At 36.9% G+C, this 21,204-nt stretch overlaps 1 pseudogene across 1 annotated transcript; it reads left to right on the top strand.

The window, feature by feature from the left end:
* Positions 1-217: 217 nt before the first annotated feature.
* LOC311593277 (zinc finger CCCH domain-containing protein 14-like) lies at positions 218-17,096 on the top strand (annotated as a pseudogene). The gene is made up of 4 exons: positions 218-337; positions 1,985-2,021; positions 15,226-16,052; positions 16,108-17,096. The product of its transcript is annotated as a zinc finger CCCH domain-containing protein 14-like (transcript).
* Positions 17,097-21,204: the final 4,108 nt, after the last annotated feature.

The following is a 21,204-nucleotide window of genomic DNA, read 5'->3' on the forward strand; positions in this document are numbered from 1 at the left end:
CAACATGCTTGATGCTTCCATTATTCCTTCTATGCCCTACATTTACGCAGCACCCTCCTCCTGACGTGACCTAAACTCTTGGCTATCTCTCTTATTCTAGTTTGATTTTGCTGAGTTGTTGCCAAAGTTTGAGGTAATATTTTGATTGCACTGACTCCAGCTCTCATGCCTGCTCTGAGTCTCAGCCTTCAGCTCAGTCCCTTCCTCCCAGCATATTATGGACCGGTGCAATGCTGAAGACATTTCACCCTTCCCCGCCCCCACCACACCTTTCTGGTTAGAAATCCCTCTCATCTACACAGTTCAGCTGTTGGGCGTAATAATGGGAGAGACACCGGTACCAACAAAGGAGCACATTGATATCCACTCCAGACTCTGATCTCAGTTCTTTTGGATAAATACCTACCAAGTGAGAGTTCTTTTTTTTTTTTTGGTTTTTCGAGACAGAGTTTCTCTGTGTAGCCTTGGCCATCCTGGGCTCACTTTGTAGACCAGGCTGGCCTCGAACTCACAGCGATCCACCTGCCTCTGCCTCCCGAGTGCTGGGATTAAAGGCGTGTGCCACCACGCCCGGCTCCAAGTGAGAGTTCTAAACCGTATCATGCTCCTATTTTTGCTTTCTTGAGAGACTTTAGGGCTGTTTTCCACAGTGCCTGAAGCACTTTAACCCTGCCAACTTTGTACAAGTGTTTCATTTTACATTGTGCTCTTATAGTTTAGTAGAAAGGTAGATTGTTTTAAGCAAAATATAGTAAAATAAATTCCATTGAATTCAACTTCTAATGTCTGCCGTCTCTGACTTTTGTAGTGCTTACTAGCAGTGGATATTTTAAAGGGTTTTCTAGACCAGTATTATAGTCTGACATTTTCTGTCACTGTACTGCCCCTCTTTTCATTCATGAAATGGTTTTATAAAGTTCACACTTAGAAAGGAGTTTTCTGCTAGGATGAGCGGTCCTTTCTGTCAGTCTAGTTTCTAAGACCTGTAAAGCCATGTGCAGTAGTCTGTGCATTTCAGATGCATCCCTCTCTGCCTTCGTTTTACTTCTGCATCACTGCGACACTGTTAGATTGCCACTCACTCACCTCCACCGCTCTTTCACTTTGGTCATCTCCATTTACAATGGGCCTGGCACACTGCCCAGCCTGCTGTGCTGTTTCCTGACAAGTTCCCACACTGACGCAGTTCGAAGCAGGTGATGTATAAGTATGAATGGAGGACAGAATGAGTCAGATGCCCATGAACCAAGCCTCTTGGGAAGTCAGCTTTGATGAAGCCAGCTTGTGAGTCGTGAGCATATCTGAGGTTATCTTTGGGTTATAAAAAGAATGGTGCTCTGCTATAGGCATCAGAGCTCTGATCTAATTTAACTATTGATTTATAACACTAAAGAACTTCTGAAGAAATAAGTCTATTTGATATATTCCATAAGGGTATGTATTAGGAGAAAAAAGAAACATCAAAGAAAACAAATCTCAAAGGGCACTGTACGCTTAAGAGCTGACTGTGCATGTGAGTGCTCAAGAATCTAAGAACAGTCAGGCAATAAGCATGTAGAAATGTCTCCTTTTTGGTAAAGAGAAAATCAACGGTGAATGTTTTTTATATGTAGAATGTCTTTATAATGTATGACAAAGAAAAATATTTTTCACCAATCATATTGGATAGGATTGTTTTATTATTCTTCCCCATTACACTCTTTCAATATTACCAGTTAAAAACATTGTGGAAGATTTGGAGAAAGAGAATGTAACTGCATTAACCATTGCCTAGAAATGGCCTCTAGCCATTTTGCAGAGAATGTTTGCTCTGCATGTCAGAGTTCAAGTCTTGATATGACTTCATTTACAAGGAAAACAAAAAGCTTACTCTTGCAAAGCTTACCATCTCATCAAGAATGAAATAATGTTCACAGGGCCACAAAGGAAATCAAATTTCCATCACTTTCATTTTTCTTAACAAAAACTTGTTTTTTCTATATAGACCTTTCTGGACCTGCAGAATATGCAGATAGCTGCAGGTATAATGTGAAGTGTTTTCCTGATCTTGCCTGAACAACTTAAACACTGCTCCTTTAAGTGAAATCAGTTCTCTTTGCCATATGTGCTTTAATGCCTAATCCCATTTTACTTAATGAAGTAGTTTTCTTAATAACAGACAAATGTTTTTCATACAGTCTCAGAATCATTCTTCTGTCAAGAATGCATTGAACTAGAAATAGGTTTATTTTTATGCATGCATAAATTATCCCAAAATGGATATGTAAAATGCAGTAATTATTATAACTGATAAACCTGAGTTAGAGAGCATCCATCCACTTGTCCTTTTGATTTATGAATACTTGCCAGGTATCTCATCTCTTGTATCATGTTGACAAAGTTTGTGGACCCCTAATAGGAAACACATTGGAAAATTTTCACATTTGAAATGGCAACACAATTTTCTGTACTACCTAAATTTTAAAAAAAAACATTAAGTTTAAAAATAAATAAAATAAAACCTTTGTTTCTGCCCATTTGTTATAGAAATGAATTCTATTTGCTACAATAAGCATAAAAATAAAAAGCTTGATGCTCATGCCTGGCTGGGTAAAATTAGCCAGCTTTGAGAACATATATCCTCACTAGGAAGAAAATGTTTCTCTTAGTTTTTCCTATCAATTTTATACCACGCAAGTTTCTGTGCCATATCCCATGACCACAGTAATATGATCTCCTCCATTTGCCCATGTCATTTTCTAACAAACTATGGCTTCTTAAAGCTAAATAAAACAACTACTCCCAAACTAAGAAAAAAATGATTATCAAAAAGTAAAGAACAAAGCTAAGCAAATAGTACATATTTATGCTCAATGACATATGAGAATACTGTACTCCCTTCAAATATTCTTGACACTTGACTCAAAGCACATTTCCTATTGCTCTTATTTCAACCAAATCCCACACTTTAAACTTGTCTACAGAGAAGACAGTCTGCAATGCTACCTGCAACGTCTTGATCATAATTAAGACCAAACTCAGATAACACTTTAAGTTGTCCATTAAGTCTTGTATTTTCTCTATAGCAAATCCAATCTAGATGTCAAAGAAGGGAAGACACACACACACACACACACACACACACACACACACACACACACACACACATCAGCAGCAGCAGCAGCAGCAGCAGCAGCAGCATTTTAAACAATAAGACATGCACCATAAAATCAAAAGAACCCCTTTATATGTAGTTATTCATAATAAACACTTACAGCTTTTAGGGCAAAAGTATCTCAAAATCTGACTTCATCACCTGACAGGGTACTGTTTAATACTTCTTTGTATTAGTGTAGTAGACTGTATCTAAGAGGATAAATTATCTGTTTAAAATCTTTCCATGAGCAAGTGCAGTGAGGAAACCTCAGAAAGAAATCATATTTTAAGAAGCAAACCATTAGCCAGGTAATGACTCTGGCATCTTAGTTAGGATTTTTTCTTCCTCTTCCTCCTCCTCCTCCTCCTCTTCTTTTCTCTCTCTCTCCTTCTCCCCTCTTCTCTTTTTTTCTCTCTCTCTCCTTATATAATGCAGTATGTGTTGTTCCATGAATACTTTGTGTAGCCCTTACTATCCAATATGCGGTCCCTTCAGCAGCCAATTCCAGCCATGCCACATCCAATCTTGTCACAGTGAGACCCACACATGGTCTAGAAGCACTCTAAAGCTGTAGACGCACTCCAACTACATCCAGAAGTGTTGAGGAGGACATTCTTCTTACTTGAAGACCATAATGTATCACAATAATTATTCCTGATGAACCTACCGAAGACACACCTTTCCACAACACATTTCCACGGGGAAGAAGGATATATACTTGCTGATTCTGTTTCTTGTTTTAAGGAATTGGTTGAAGGAAAGATTATCTTTATGACTCCTATCAAGTTTTGTGTACAAGTTGTTAGAATTTATCAGGAAACATGTATATTCTATGAGATCAAAATGCATTTTACATCCATTTGAAGAATTAGAACATACTTGCTGATGGAGATACCTGGAATACTACTCTTTTTGGAAATGCTAGAAAATACTATTGCTACTGTAGATACTTCATCTTATTTTTCTCATAGAACTGGGACCAAATTTACGCAAAGACAATAATGTAAATTGTTTAATTTTAAAGGCACATTTAACTGTAAATATATTCTATATTAATAAGAAAATTTTATTTTAAAGTTTTAGTCAAAGTTAAGGGGCTAGAGAGATGACTCACCAGTTAAAAGACTGGTGGTTCTGCCTGTCAGAGGACCCAGGTTTAATTCCCAGCACCCACATGGCCATCTGTAACTACAGTTCTGGGAGATCTGACACCCTCATATGAATATACATACAAGCAAAGCAACAATGCACATAAATTTAAAATAAATAATTTTTTTAAAGTGAAGGAAATCTCCAAATATTCTTGATCTACTATAGGCATCTTCAGTTGTTTCTCTAAATTCGATTTTAAGATTTTTGTTAAAGGCTTAATTAAATGAAAGGACTTGACATGGATTTCAGCTTTCTCCCTCACTCAGAATCCATTTGTGAGAAACCATACTATATTTCAGGCTATTTATAGGTGCTAAATGCTAAAAATACAAGTATAGGCATGATGGGTAGAGACATGGCTCTTGTACTATTCAGAACCCAGCCTGTGTGTAGCATTTAAACTGCAGTGACTCTGGGACATTCTAAGTGCACAGGAGAGAAACACAAGATTCTAACACACAAGAGAATCCTTATACCATTGTTCAAAAGGGAAAAAAACTGACATCATTACTCCTCCACAGGTCATTAAATTTCATTCCCTTTGTATGGGACTGAGTATTAAGACCTTGATTGCAGGTGTTTGTAAAACTCATTATCATAGGCAGTAAAAAAAGTTGCCACTAGTTGGTAATATTGAGAAATGTTATGCATTTTCAGGATTGAACATTTTATAAACAAATTAAACTATCATCTCCATGAAATGTGTTGCCTTGAATGGTCTATGCTTGGTCTATTCATTAATTCTAAAGTACTTACTGAAATGTGTGTTTTTAAAGACACATTTAACTACAAGTGACTACTGATTCAATGTGCAATGAGTATTTACCAAAGATAGATTAATCAACCATAATGATCAATAAAAAAGGAACTGAAAAGAAAAAATAAACATACTCTTTTTGAAAGGCAGGTTTTAAGTAGGACATTGAAAAATAGACACTATAAGCTTTAAGCTCAGCACATCCTATGAACTTAAAATTGCATACACATCCTTTGGTTAATAAGAAAGATGGGCACCCTCTCTAGGGGAAATGTGCCAATGTCACATGTTGTATTATGTAACTGTTTATAATTTGGTAGATGAGGATAGGTGGTATGCATCTTGGCTTTTCCAAAGTGAAAGTGAGACTGGAGATTTCAAGTGGTCCATTTAAAATATTCCCAAAGGTCCCTCTGCCTTGATAATACTTACATTTGACCATGTTGTTGGTACTGAGATGATAACAACTATTTTTGGTGATGAATGCATGGGTGTCTAGAGATTTTTTTTTTAATCTTAGACTTTATAAATGGTATTGAGATTTTATCTGGCATGTTGCTTAGAATATTTTGGAAGATTCTTTTCTAAGTTACCTCATAATCATCTTAAATGAAGCAAATCATTTTTTCCCTCACTGGGTAAATTTTATTTTTAAAATAGCGAGTTGTTCAGATCTAAATCTGCTTAATTACATTTATAGCCATGAGACTTTCAAATTAGCCTTAAAAAGCTATGATTTAAATGATACTTATTTTATTATAATGCTTACCAATCAATGTCAAGGTCATTCTTAATTTTGGCTAATGGTGGTGAGATCAGAATAAATATAGTAGCCAAAGGCTGAAAATAATGATTTTTATCTTAAATTACTAATAATATGAGTCAATAAGTATAGTAGTGTTGCTTTATACTTTATACTTTGCAGTATGTAAAAACCATTAAGCTAATATTGTAATTGGTTTACTTGCTAATGTTTTTCTCTAGATACAGGTTTTAGTCATGAAATTGCAACTAAAACTCAAAATATTCCAGTTTATTTCTTTTTAATATACTTAACTACATGAGTAGGCACATTCAATGGATATGCTACTGTGTGTGCAGGGTACACATGTGTGCACATGGGTAGAAAGGCTGGAGGATGACTTCATCCAATGTTATCCTCAGGAACACTATCTACCTCCTTTGATACAAGGTCTTTCATTGGTCCGTGGCTTACTAATTAGGCCAGACTCAATGACCAATGAGCCTCAGGAATTCTTCTGTGCCTATTCTCTGGGGATTACAAGCAAACACTACCATGCAGGGCATTTTTACACGGGTTCTGGGGGATCAAACTCATTTTTTTGTGCCTGCAAGACAAGCACTTCATTGACTGAGCCAGCTCCTACCCCTTCATATTTCTTATTCTATCAAAGGTCTTAGTACAGAGCTGTTACTCAGTAAATGTAGATTAAATATGAGAATATATAATAAAATTGGACAATTGGGCAGAATTCACTTTATACTACGGCATATTATACACGAATGTAACATGTATAATTAACAAGATAGAAATAATCTATATATTTTTCAGTAGGAAACCCTATTTTCCCACTAAAAAGATGACTATAAAGCTATAGTTATATAGTTTATGTTAGCAAATTATGATGTCAAACTAAAAAAAAAGGAATCCTAGTCAGAGAATTTAGTCTCCAGGTTGTTTTAAGTATACTTCATCCACCAGGCACATGTGTTCCGTATTCTGGAATTTTGAACATAGTTATTATTTTTCAGAATATATAACTGAATCATAGTTTGCTGCTAGTAAGTTCTTAAAACTATTTGTTCATTTCAAACTTCGCACATAGCTATCTACTAATAATATATTATAGATTATGCCATGTATATAATGTCTGTGGCCTGCCAGGCATAGTGGCTCATGCCTTTAATTAAAGCACTTGAGAGGCAGAGGCAGGCACATTGCTGTGAGTTCAAAGCCTGCCTGGACTACAAAGTGACTCCAGGACAGCCAAGGCTATACAGAGAAACTTTGTCTTGAAAAACCTAAAAAAAAAAAAGTATGTGGCTTATAAGTTTCATATGAATCCTTCTATATGTGTGGTTTATACAATGTATGTGTTGCAAAAGGCAGGAAATTATATGAATATAGTTAAAATCACTTGACCCTTTAGAACTCAAATATATATATGGGAATAATGTGTCCCAGAACCAATTGAAACTAGTTTTTCAAAAATGTTATCCAAAAATCATATTTTTCTCTTAACAAAAATATTATTCCTTGAGAAGAATAAAAACACAATTTAAAATATTCAAAAATTTACATATTTGGAAAACGGGAAAATATTTCTAGACGTAGGCATATAAAAAGAGTGTCTATACCTCTAATAACACAGGAAAAGAACACAGAGAATTGTCAAATAAGATTATAGGATGTTAACTAAAAGAAACATCCACATTGTGGAGAGGGCCTACAGAATGGGAGGGAATCTCTACCTACCTGCTATACTTTCTTTCACTCCCCAAATGATTGTCAACTATTAAACAAATATCAGCTAATGATAACAGTTGGTCATCAATTAGTAAATAATGTCAACTAATTCAATAAATGAAAGTCAACTAATGTACTAAGCAAGCAGTTCTTAAAAGGAGACATATTAATGTACAATAAATTTTGTGTTTAAATTCTTATTCATCCAGGGGACATGGTCAAATATGAGGCACCAGAGTACGTGTGAAAGTCATACCCCACTCTTCACTCAATTGTGGAGAATGTCCTGTCCATTGACTAGATCTGGGTAGGGGTTTGAAGTTTACAGCCTGTATTGTCCTTGGCTGGAGCCATGGTTTGAGCAGGACCCCTGGGCCCAAATCTGCCTATCATAATGTTCTTCTTGTAGGTTTCTAGGACCCTCTGGATCCTTCTACTTTGCTATTCTCCCATGCTTATCTCATCTAGAGTCCCAAGAGAATGTCCTCCCCTCTGTCCCAGTTTCGTGGTAAGTGAAGGCTTTCGTGGGACATGCCCCTTGGGCTAGTATGCAGATATAAGTGAGTATATACCATTTGAGTCTTTCTGCTTCTGGGTTAACTCACTCATTATGATCATTTCTAGCTCAATCCATTTGTCCACAAATTTTGGGGATTCCTTGTTTTTAATAGCTGAGTAGTGGCACTCATAGGAAGGATAGCAGGTTACCAAGAAGAGACTTGATACCCTATGAGCATATACAGGGGGAGGAAGTCCCCCTCAGGAACAGTCATAGGGGAGGGGAATAAGGGGAAAATGGGAGGGAGGGAAGAATGGGAGGATACAAGGGATGGGATAACCATTGAGATGTAACAAGAACAAATTAATAAAATAATATATATCTTGGAAAAAATAAAGTTTATAATTTAAAAAAAATGAAACCAGTATATTATGAAAATAGATGGAACTGAAATTATATTACATAAAGTAGTCTTACAGCTTAGGCTGGGAAAGGCATATGTTGTATGCTTTCTCTCAGATACAGATTCTAGAATTTAATATCTGTACATACGCACAGTGGTGGATGAAGGTTATAAAAGGAGAAAATGGACCATGAATGAGGTGTTAAGGGACTAGTGGCATGAAAGCATAAGGAGAAATCTTGTGGGACCAGGATGGGATGTGGGGAATTGGGAAGAGGTCAGCAGTAATGAAGTATTATAAAATGCCTTAGTGTAACTCATTACTTTTTATCCTGAATTTTAGAAAACTTGAAAAAAAAAAGCTCTCATCAGAGATGTGTGTCTCATCCCAGGTTTTGTTAGCCCATGACCAGAAACTGACTTCCTTTCCCACCAGAGTGGTTTTCATACTACCTCAATACAAAGGGTCAATAAATGCCTCATCCCTAACTAAGAAAGTTGACTCCTCTCATCTTGAGGACCAAAGTTGCAAGGAAGCATTCATTTTGTATGTTCTATCGAACCTTATATATATATAAGAATCAATGTATCAAGCTAACCAAAATCCCAGCATGGACTCAGGAGGAATTGGGTAGAAGAAATGAAGTATGTATTTGATCAAAACACATTATATGCATGAGTGAAAGTATCAAACAATAACAAAGAAGTCAAAATTAATACTATTAAACTTTATGTTTTTAAAATAGATGTTAGTACTGCTGCAATGAAATTTCCTCTGAGAGTTTCAATTCTTTCAAAGAAAAATACCTAACAGACAGAAATAATAAGTATTAGAGGAAATTTGGCAATGGCTATAATTCATGACTACAGTGAGTATAAGATGGTTTTTGTTCATTTATTTGTTTGTGTTTTACAAAATCTATAATTCTTCAAATCCTGATACAACATAATGTGATCAAGGATATATTCTGTGTGCTATCTACTCCTTCAAAAGGCAGTGCCATATAGGGGTAATAAGCAAGGCTTGGAGTTCAATCACACCACAAGGAGTAAGAGATTCACCGTCCACAGAGATCTTTCTAGCAAGACTGCAAATCCCACAAGGAGAAACAAGATCAACAGAAATCATGAGAAAGGAATCACTCCAATCTGTCCTCAGAGGCTTTGGTAAGAAGGAGCTCAGACTTCAAAGCACTCAACCTGAAAAAAAAAAATTGGATGACAACCCAATTTCAAATCACTTAAACTGCTGCCTATCTATAGAACTCCAAAGCTGAATCAGATGGAACTATCTGATGTGTGTGTCATCTCCAATTTTCTGTGGTAGGCACTGAGTGTTCGAAAAATAATACCAGACAGACTGGGCACCAAACTATAATTTAGAAAAGGTCCTAAATGGGACAGAAGCAATCCTGAAGAGGGTTAGAAAATGTTCACAGTTACAGATTGAAGGCCTGCCAAACCATCTCAGACATCTTGTTATTCTGCTTCAAGCATTATTAGGAGTCACAATGGCACTGAGATTTAGCAACTATGGGACATCTACCTCCTGGTAACTCATCCCAGCACAAGGTGCCATTTCTCTTTAATAATCTCTATAATCTAGGGCTAGTTTTCAACATTGTATATTCCTGATAAGCACCCAAGGGAAACATTTTCACTTTCAATACTTTCAAGACTGGAAAGCAATCATTTCTGCATTTTCTTTGTCTTAAAAAATATGGTTAATGACCAGGAGCTTGAAGATATATCGTGACTTCTGTTGTGTTTCGATTCTGGAAATTTCCCTTCATCTCATTGGGTATTACAAAAATCTTCTAGCAATATTCACACTTGCTTCTTCATGTGCTCAGATATTTTTGTTGACATCTTAAATACTTCATTATGACTTAAAGTCATTGCTGAGGATGGCTTTTCCATTTACATGTATCTCATAGGATCAGAATGTCATGCTGATTTAACCTCATCATCTAGAAGATGATATTTTGCAGACTGTGTAAAATTTGACAGCAATTCACATCTTAATGTATTATTTTTTTTAGATACCAATATGACTAGAGAGGCAATGTTAACAAAATAAATAGGCTATAAAACAGATTTTTAAAATATTTGAAATTTATTTCAGTTTTATGACAAAAATACGTATTGGTCTGACATAACAATTGTTTTAATTATATGTCAACTAATAAATATCTTCCTCAAACACAAAATATTATGACCCATTCATCCTATGTGCATATGCAGTCATTAATGCCTCTAAATTTATTTTTTTTCTATTTGTGTAGAGTGTGTGTGTGTGTGTGTGTGTATGTATGTGTGTGTGTGTGTGTGTGTGTGTGTGTGTGTGTGTGTGTGTGTTGCATGCTGGAAATTCATGCAGAAGTCAAAGAGCAACATGCGGAGATTAGTTCTGCTCTCTTTGTGAATTTCAGGGAATGAACTCACATCATTAGATTTCATGGCAAGGGTCTTTATTTGCTGAGCAATCTTGCCACCATCTAGATATTTTTAATTTATATAAAATATATTCAAAAAGCATCTACAGTCGAAATAATATGAATGTAACATGAATATAATTCCTGATTGATTATGTGGTTCTTTTCGCTGTATGTAGTTTATTTTATATATGTGTAATAATATAAATATATATGTAAAAAAATAGTAAACTATAATAAATAATTTTAAAAAGAATCTGTAATATCCACTAAGTTACTATACAATGCACTTATTAATTTTCTTTTCTTTTCTTTTTAAAGTAGCACCTTATTTTGAGGTCAAGGCTGGCCTACCATACTGGTCATTTCTCTTTTGTCGATCAAAAGCAAATGTTTCCTAAATAACTTCAGCAAAATAAGTGTAAAGGTTAAAGTATTTCTGGCCTCAGCCTCTAATCATCTACAGAGCCACTAATGTACTCTATCAAAATAGTAGCCCCAAATGAGACTATTTGAAAAGTTTGAGTTTTTAATTTTAAATTACTGTTTTAATAAAGAAATGTGTGTGAACCATCTTTTCCAAACTTAAACTCTTAGACAAATATGCAAATTAAGATATAAAGGATCGGTGGATTAGTCAGAGAGCCCTAAGATCAATCTGCAATACAAGAGAATAAGATTCTCTCTCTCAGAGGGATCTCTCATTGCGCTACTGTTTGGCCACAGAAGAAAAGCTAATAAATGGACCTTGTCATTTACGCTTTATGCTCTGAGATAAACTGGAAATAAGGCATTGAAAAGTAGAAGGTGATGTTAAGTGGAACATGGAATGGCAAGACCCATTGCCATGGCCTGGACTCATCACTAGGCAGATAAACTTTAGTCAACTAGATTTGGAAAGTTATTCCTTTAGTTTATTGCCTCATACAGGTACCAGGTGCCCCAATTAGAATATCACTCCTTTATCTAAGTAACTGTTAGGCTGATTCTTGTCCTGATTCCTCCATCTTAATCTTACCACTGCAGCCCCTAGTCCTTCCAGTTCCAGGCTCCAAAGTCATTACTTTGCTTGAGATTTTATAGATTATTCTCCACACAGAAAAGCCAACTAGTGTTTTCTTCTTATGTGTATGAGTGTTTTCCTGTCTAGATGTCTGTAAATGTGTGCTCAGTGCCTTTGAAGGTCAGAAAGGGACATCAGGCCCTCTCGGGATTGGAGTAACAGACCATACTGAGTTGCTATATGGGTTCTGGGAATTGTATCTTGGTCTAATGGAAAAACTACCATATGGGTACTGGGAATTGAACCCTAGTCTTCTGGAATAGATATCATGTGGGTGCTGGGAAATATACCTTGGTCTTATGGGAGAGCAGCCAATGCCCTCATCCTCAGAGCCATCTCTTCAGCCCAAAGCCAACTATTTTGACAGTAGCCAAATAGACTCTAAGTAATTTTAGCTCCACCTTCATTATTCCTCTCTTGACTTAATATTACCATTGTAGGTTTGCCCAATGACACTGGCACCTAACTGGTCCTCAAAACTTCACCAAAGAGCTGATGTATCAGGAAGACACGGCCTCTGCTAAAATGATCTAGCACTGGCCTGCTGTGACCCAACATCTCTTTTTGTTAAGTCTTTATACTCATAGTGACTCACAAAAACTTGCTTTGGCTACTTGATTGCATACCATGCTTTGGTTTTGTTCCAAAATACTTATTATAATTAACCAAATAAATTTTGGGTTCTATAATTTCAGCCTGTTCATATAAGATATAGTTATAGGGCTTCCGCATAAAATGGCACCTGGTATTTGTATATTCGTTCAGTGATTGGCCTAGTAACCTACATTTTATTTCCAAATTGACTGGTTTTTCTTTGACTCTAAATGTTTTTCCTTAAATTTATAAAATAGGATTTACAGAACCATTAACAACAAGAACTTATTCATTAAATCCTCTTTCCTATGTTTTCCCACTGGTCTTAAAAAATGTGAATGCTGTTCCTAAATAAAATAACTTTTCTACATCAAAATGTCCAAAAAGAATGTAGCTAGAGTGCTAATCAATACCAAGATACACACTTGACAGCACATTGGAATTGGGTACCCTGAACTGTAGCCAATCATGGGATGTTATCAATTTTGTCCTTAAAAGCATTTAAGACAAGTTTGCTAGCTGTCATGGCAAGACTATAACTTTCCATCTTGTCTTTTGAACCATTTAAAAATCTCATTGCATTTCATTTTATTAACAGGTTAACAAATCTATTACAGTCCAGTGTGGTACTATCGGCTAGGTTTGAAATATTAGCCATTTACCTTGCGCCACTTTGTAGCACTCTTTTCCAGATATCAGAGTCAGAACTGATGCCAGCCCTGAGATGTGTTTTATATAAAATGATTGTCATTTAACATGACTTAGATAACTCATGTTCTATAAGTGTGTCTGTTCACTTTATGGCATTGATACTATAAAATGCTAATACTTTGGAGTGTATGAAAAGTGGGGAAATGGCTTACTTTATGTTTAAAGGTCTAAATGGAGAATATGAGCATTGCAGAACATTTATAAAATAATTATTGGATTCAAGTAGTAAACTCAGATAGGACCCATCTACTTTAAAAAGGACACAAATTTCAAAATCCTAGAGAATATGCTATAAGCAAATCTTACTTAAGAATCATCCTGGGATGAAGTGGTGCTTAAACGGTAAATTGCTTATTAAAAGTGAGGTATTAGGTTCATTTTCAACATCAAACCAATAATATTATCCAAGCCAACATCTTTGGCAATGAATAAGATGTTATTACCTTGGCTGTCTTAATCACTGTATCTGTCCTTTAGAGTTGATATCCAGAGAGACAAAAAGGGAAGAAAACCTGCTTAAAGTTAAGGCAAGATGATTGGAAAATTCATTCATCCTTCTACAGAGAAGGTTTAAGACACTGGGTATGTAGCAATTACAGATTTCCAAGAAATGTCATTTCAACAAATAATTTGAAAAAAAAAAATCAATAGAAAAAAAGGCTGTGTAACCAAACAAAGAAGAATTTCCATTTCAAGAAAAATTTTGACAATAGCCTTTCTCAAGTTAAAATTAAAGGTCTTTTCCCAAAATTTTGTGTGTCTCATCGTTTAGAGAGTTATCCTTAAAACAGTGGCATAATCTTGGAATAATATTGTACTATAACTAGGTTTAAATTATGAAAAAGTTAACAATAATCATCAAGGTTTTTATTCTTCAAAAACAGTAAGATATAATAAATAAATATTATCTCTAAATATTAATAAATTTTAAAAATCACTTTTCAAAAAGCCTATAATGTTAATGAATAAAAACATTCTCTTTGCAATTGGAAGAAGTTAAAGAATCTTCTCAAATGCTATTACTTCTGGTTTTTATTCTGAAACATATTATTATTATTATTATTATTATTATTATTATTATTATTGATTCACATTACATCCTGATTGTAATCCTCTATTTCTTATCTTTCTATTTCCATCCTCCTTCCCTTTTCTGTTCTAGTCCCCTCCCCTAGACCCCTAGACAGGTGGGGTCCTCCTCCCCCACCATCTGACTACAGCATACCAGGTCTCCTCTCGATAGCCTGCATCCCCTTCTTCTGTGTTGCCACAGGGCCTCTCCACCGAGGGACAGTGATCAAATCGAGGGTACCAGAGCTCATGTTAGAGGCAGTCTCCTGTTCTCCCAGTGGCCACTCCCCAGTGTGGAGAGTGAGCTAGCTGTGCAATGGGTCCATGTGAACAGGGGGTCCAGGTAGTCTGTTTATAGTGTCCTAAATTGGTGCATCACTTTATGCAGGCCCCCCTGGGTCTACATCTGCCGCCCTGATAGTCTCCTTGTGGAGCTCCTGACAACCTCCAGCCCTCCAGCCTTTCATTCCCCAACTTTTACATACAACCCGATCCTTTGCCGGGTGGAGTCTCTCAGAGGACATCTATGTTGGGCTAATATCCAAACCAAAAAACCCAATTAAAAAATGGGATACAGAGCTAAAGAGAGGGTTTTCAACAGAGAAATATCGAACGGTTGCTAGAAACGTTAAACAAATGCTCAACCTCCGTAGTCATCAAAGAAATGCAAATCAAAATGACTCTGAAATTCCACCTTACATGTGTCAGAATGGCTAAGATCAAAAACTCAAGTAACAGCACATGCTGCGGAAGTTGTAGAGAAAGGGGAACAATCCTCCATTGCTGGTAGGAGTACCAACTTGTGTAAAACTTTGAAAAACAATCTGGCACATACTCAGAAAATTGGGAATAGTACTACCTAAAGACCTAGCTATTCTGGTCTAGAGATAAAACTGGTGAGAGGAGTGCAACTTAGTGCCTTCCCTCATCTCCGCTGAAAAAAGGGGTTCCAGAGTCTCTACGGGTTCACAGGGGGCAAAGAGCCGCTAATGACAGAAATTCCTATTATGAGGGAGCTTTCACTCGGCTACTACTGTCTACAGTGAAACCTCTAAGGGAACCAGCGCCTTCTGAGGATGGGATCGATATCAAGACAGAACCAGATGATCTCATTGATAACGACTTCAATTTTGTTCAGGAGAATCCTTTCTCTTGGGGAAAAAACCTACAATGACACTTTCATATGGTTCTTCTCGGCCTTCTATTGAAATTTATTGACACTAGTCCTCATTTAAACAGGATGCAAACTTCAGCAGCAGCAAAGCAGTGCTCATGCTGTCAAGCAGCTGGTTGTACAGAGCAGCCCGGCTTACAAAGCAGGACGTCTGTGTGAACCACAGGTGCTTAGCCGTGCAGACAGAAGACACTTACAGCCCCTTCTTCAGAAAACAGGCATTGAAGATGAAAACTGTCAGAAGAAAAAAAATTGCCTGTGGTAAGTTCAGTTGTTAAAGTAAAAAAGACTTAGCCATGATGGAGAAGAGGAGGAGGAAGAAGAAGATTATGGCTACGGGACAGGAAGCGTGTCAAGCAGCGCGTCAGTACCAGCAAAGCCCGAGAGGAGACCTTCTCTTCCACCTTCCAAACAAGCTAACAAGAATCTGATTTTGAAGGATGTCTCTGAAGCTCAAGAGTCTGTAACAAAAACAGCTAACTATTCTGCAGTTCCACAGAAACAGACCCTTGCAGTTGCTTCCAGAACTTGTACTTCTTAAGAAGAATTGCTGGCAGAAATGGTCCAAGGTAAAGCAGGGAAGCAAAAGGAGATGGTACAGAAAAAATTCAAGGAACTCAACAGAGGCAATTGGTATCCCAAATGCAAATGATCCAGTAATGGTAGAAACAATGGAGATGAGTCAAGATTACTAATGACATGGAATCCATGGTTCATGTAAACACAAGATCATTTATTCTAAAGAAGCCAAAGCTGTCTGAGTAAATAGTGACACCAAACCAGGAGTCAGGGATGAAAACTGCAGATGCTCTTTGGGTACTTCCAAGAAACCTTAAGCAGACATGAAATCTTGTACAACTAGATAAACCTGCAAGTCCCAAGTTTATAGTGATGCTGGATGGGGTCCCCAGCCCCCTCCCTCACCCCCGGGTACATGTCTGATCAAGAGGGAGAGATGGGCATTGAAGGAACTCACAGGTCTTCTCCACCTGCGGTGTTTGTGTTTGATGAGCAGACAGCTTAACGTAGCTTTTCCAGCACTGAGGTGACTGACCTGAGGATGGCATAGAAACCAGAAAAGCTTTTGGAGAGCCGCAAGTACTGACCTACTTGTAAAAACAGGCATGAGTGTGTGTAGACCATCATCCCATTTCACCTTGCAAAGCTTTCACAACTGCAAATTTGCTGAAAAATGCTTGTTTGTGCATCCAAATTGTAAATACGATGCAAAGTGTACTAAATCAGATTGTCCCTTCACTCACATGAACATAAGAATCCCAGTACTGACTCCAAGGCCGGCAGTCTCATCGCCAGCACCATCCGCTAGTGGTCAGCTCTGCTGGTACTCCTCAGCTTGTAAGAAGATAGAATGTCCCTGCTACCACCCAAAACACGGTAGGGTTAATACTCAGTGTACAAGGTCAGATTGCACATTTTATCATCCCACCATTATTGTACAACCAAGACACGCCTTGAAATGGATTCAACCTCAAATCACTGAACGATGTCCTACACCCGATGGAAGGTCATGCAGTTTGAAAGCTTCTGGCAAAAGATGTTCTGCAAAGCTTGTCACATCTTTGAAAGTTACAATATATTGCTTAATGCTTTAAAAATATGAAAAAAGTATATTCTTAAAAGATGCTCCTCCACACAACAAAGACATATGCTCAACTGTGTGCATAGGATCTTTATTCATAACACCAAGAATCTGGAAACAACCTAGATGTCCATCAACTGAAGAATGGGTAAAGAAACTGTGGCACATTTACACAATGGAACACTACTCAGCTGTGAAAAACAAAGAATCTTGAAATCTTCAGGCAAATGGATGAAACTAGAAATGATAGTCCTGAGTGTGGTAACCAGACCCAGAAAGACTCGTGTAGTATGCATTTACTGATAAGTAAAAATATCTTTGAAGTCATCTTCCTTCAAAGAGGTTTCCCAACAAGTCACATGAGATCAAGCTGTCCTTAGATATCTATTTTAGAAGCATTTTGCTGCAGAATAGAATACAGTTTAGCATTGTTTCATTGCAGATTAAAATCCAGTACATATTTTATATGAGAGGAAAAGATTAGTTTCACCTCAAAAAATATTTCTTAATATAATTGAAATATATATATATGAAGGCATAAATAATGGACTTGAGAAACTCGTGTTTTCTCTAGTTATAATAATTGATAAATAATAACTGATTTATACTTACTGTTGACCTAAGATTTAAATAGTACATATAAAATATTAAATAAATTATATTTTAAACAAGGCTATATTACCCGAATATTGTAAAGTTTGAAGCTAAATATCAAAAATACACAATTACTATAATTTTACAGTACAAACATTATCATTTAAATTTTACATAATAAATTTTACAAATAAATATGACTTTGAAATATTGAATGAAAATTTTTATGCAAAAATCAAACGCTCCATCAAGAAAATTCAACTATAGTAGGACATCACTACCTTATTTAACAAAACATTCACAGATGAGCAAGGACACTACAGACAAGGAACGAAGAATGGCAAAAAAAAAAAAAAAAAAGTGAAAGTGTTCCCTTTTCATTATTACAAATCCCACTGAACCTACCTGACTTCTGGTTATGTCTCCTTAATGTCTAGTATGCAGACTGAAACTCAACATTTAATTTCCATTTCATCTGCAGAACAGCAAATATGTAATTCTTTGTAAACTTCATAATGACTAATTGAATGCCACAAAAAGTATCTGTAGTGTGTAGTGTGTCCGTGATGTTGAGATGCTGTAATGGAAAATGTCCGACGTCTCTCAGCATCCAATTCGCTGAAATGAAACTGAAAAATATCTTAATCAGTGCCTGTCTCTCCCGCCCCCCCCCCGCTCCGGACCCCTTTAAGAAGTCATTGTTACACTGTAATAAGTGTCATTCTGTCTATGATATGACAGGTCTCTAAAGCATTACCACTACTCATATGCAACTTGACCTTTGGAGAATTCTGCTGCTCTTCTGCTTCTGTCTTTGACTTGAGAAGTAGACACACAAATGCAGACTTGCCAGAAAGCATCCCAGCTCAGACGTCTACACTTGACACTGAAAGGGGTTGTGAAGATGTTTCTGTTATGCACTGCTTTGAAGACTGCTGAATAGAGAATACATTTATCAAACATAAACTTTATATCTAGAGTCTGAAAGTATTTATCAAGCGAAGCAAGTAACTGATTAAAAAAAAGTAGTTTATACTTAAATAGTTTATATTTAAAATAATGGGACTTGAGAGATGTTGTTGCTACTCTTGCTACTTTTGAAGAGGACCAGCGATGATGGATGACAACCACCTGGAAATCCAGACTCCAGTTGCAGGATATTAGACGACAGCCTCTTTTCAACTCTTTTGGTATCAGGCATAAACAGTGTGTGTGTGTGTGTGTGTGTGTGTGTGTGTGTGTGTGTGTGTGTGTGTGCCCATGAGTATATGTGCAAGTACTTGCACATACACATAAAAACTTTTTTTTAAAAAAATTTTTAAAAAGGTAAAATACAAATAAAAGAGTCATCAGAAGAGGACAAGAGAGGAGTGAACCGTCTTTGCTTTACATTTTATAAGAAACCGTTTCTGCGAAGTTGGCCAGTTAACTTTGTACAGTTGAATGGACAGACAAGACTCACGAGGTGATTGATGTGTTGACTAGGTATATTATCTATATATTATCTAACCTCAGTGACCATAGGGATTTATATTGGGGAATTTCTTGGCAAATTTTAAGAAGGAGGTATACTAGCATGGTTGTTCTGTTCAATTTTTTCACTCTATAAATGAGTGTGTTTTCTTCTCTGTAGTTACGCTTTTATGAAACTTTTCGTGAGACAATTCTTTTCATGCACAATATTCCAACAAAAGTTCTTTTAAAACTTTAGAGCCTAGTTTTACTTCTAACATCAGATAACACCTTGCCCCTGAATCTTGGCATATAGAGGCACAGGTGGAGCTAGGAGGCATGACTTAGAGAGGGAAGACATTTTCGCTGCTCTCAACAGGAGAGACAACCACAAATTGGAGTTTCCTGCACTGAATCTCATGGCTAGATGCCACACATCTACTCTCATCCTCTTGCTTGTCTCTTTGTCTGTCTGTCTGTCTGTCTGTCTGTTGTCTAGACAAATGTTCTAACACTAAGCTACAATCCTGTTCTTGCTTGCATTGCTAGACCTCCAGATTCTTTCAATTTTCCCCAAGTGGATATAAGATCCAGCAAAGCAGTCTTGCAACATGAAATAGCACTAAACTCTGAAGGCTCATTTTTCTGTTGCAATTCTCTGACAATTTTCTTTACTTTCAGATATTATAAATAATGGGTTTAACCTCCATTTAAAAGAGAGCTTTATTTCATCCATTCAGTGAATACTTCTTGCCAAAACAGAACTATTTTGAGGTTCCATAAAAAACAAAACTGCAAAAAGAAGGAAATCATGAGTCCTTTGATCTCTGCATTTCCCCCTTTAAAAAATGAGGATTTCAAATAGAATGACTCCTAACTCTTGATTCTACAAAGCCCTTCTCACTCCCATTTTTTAACCAAAGGCCTTGACTGCCCTTGAAAACAAGCACCAAAACACCACCAATTCTTTTCTCCCTAGTTCATTTCTCTGCATTTTCAATTAGCATTTGTTATTCCCTCTGACTTGTATTTTAAGGTGTGGGGTCTTGTGTCTGTCAATCAACTTTCCCCATACCCTGTCACATTCAAACTTCACTGCTACTCAGAAGGCCAAGAGTCAAACTGAGATTCATTGTCCCATGACTATCAAGTATAGGCCATTGAAAGATTTAAAATATACTGAATTAAACGAGATAGTTAGTATTGTGTTGTGTGTGCTGTTGTGTGAAGCTTCAAATAAAACATAGAATAGTTTAAATGTAGGAAGAAGAGGATCCCAGAGACTAGAGCAAAAGATGCACATTAGATTAACTAGTTGAAGCGTCAAAGAAACAAGGCCAGACTCCCCTCTTTCCAGTTAGTCAGTAGAGCACGGAGGCAAGTACCCAGTTCGCTGACTACCCAGCGGGGTCAGCAGCTATGCCTCTGAGCTCCCAGACTGCATTCAGCCATGTCTCCACCAGACCACAACCACCAGCAGCCCTCTGAAGCCCCATGTGGGGACAGCTCTAATATATTTGGCAGAACTCACAGAAAACGCTTTAATAGTAAATAAACTGAGGACACAGCCCCTGTGCCTGCCAGGAAAAAAAAAAGAGCAGGCAAACTATCTTCAAATCTCTCACTGCACAGATTTCCCTGATGTCTTTAGTCTTTATCCTCTCTTAGGCATAACAAGGTAAACCTCTATGCTTCATTCCACTTGAATGGCAACTCCTGCCATTGTAATCCAGGATCCAGGTGCCCCTGCCTCTTCAGGGCTTGTGTTTATTGATTCCCTTCCTCATCATTAATCTTCTTTTCACTCCAATGTCTACTTTCTGTTCTTCAGTCCACATAAAGACAAGAAAAAGAAAAAGAAGGAGGAGGAGGAAGAAGAGAAGGAGGAAGAGGAGGAGGAAGAGGAAAAACAAGAAAAAGAAAAAGAACAAGAAGAAAAAGAACAAGATAAGGAAAAGGAAAAGAAATTGCAAACCTAACTGCAAGGTACTACTTCCCTCTCTGGGCCCCAGTTGTCAGACTGATGTTCTCCCTGCAAACTGAGTCAGTATGAGCTGAGAAAGGAATGAGAAAAA

Source organism: Acomys minous, assembly GCF_964271855.1.
Source record: "Acomys minous genome assembly, chromosome: 3".
NCBI classification, from domain to species: domain Eukaryota; kingdom Metazoa; phylum Chordata; class Mammalia; order Rodentia; family Muridae; genus Acomys; species Acomys minous.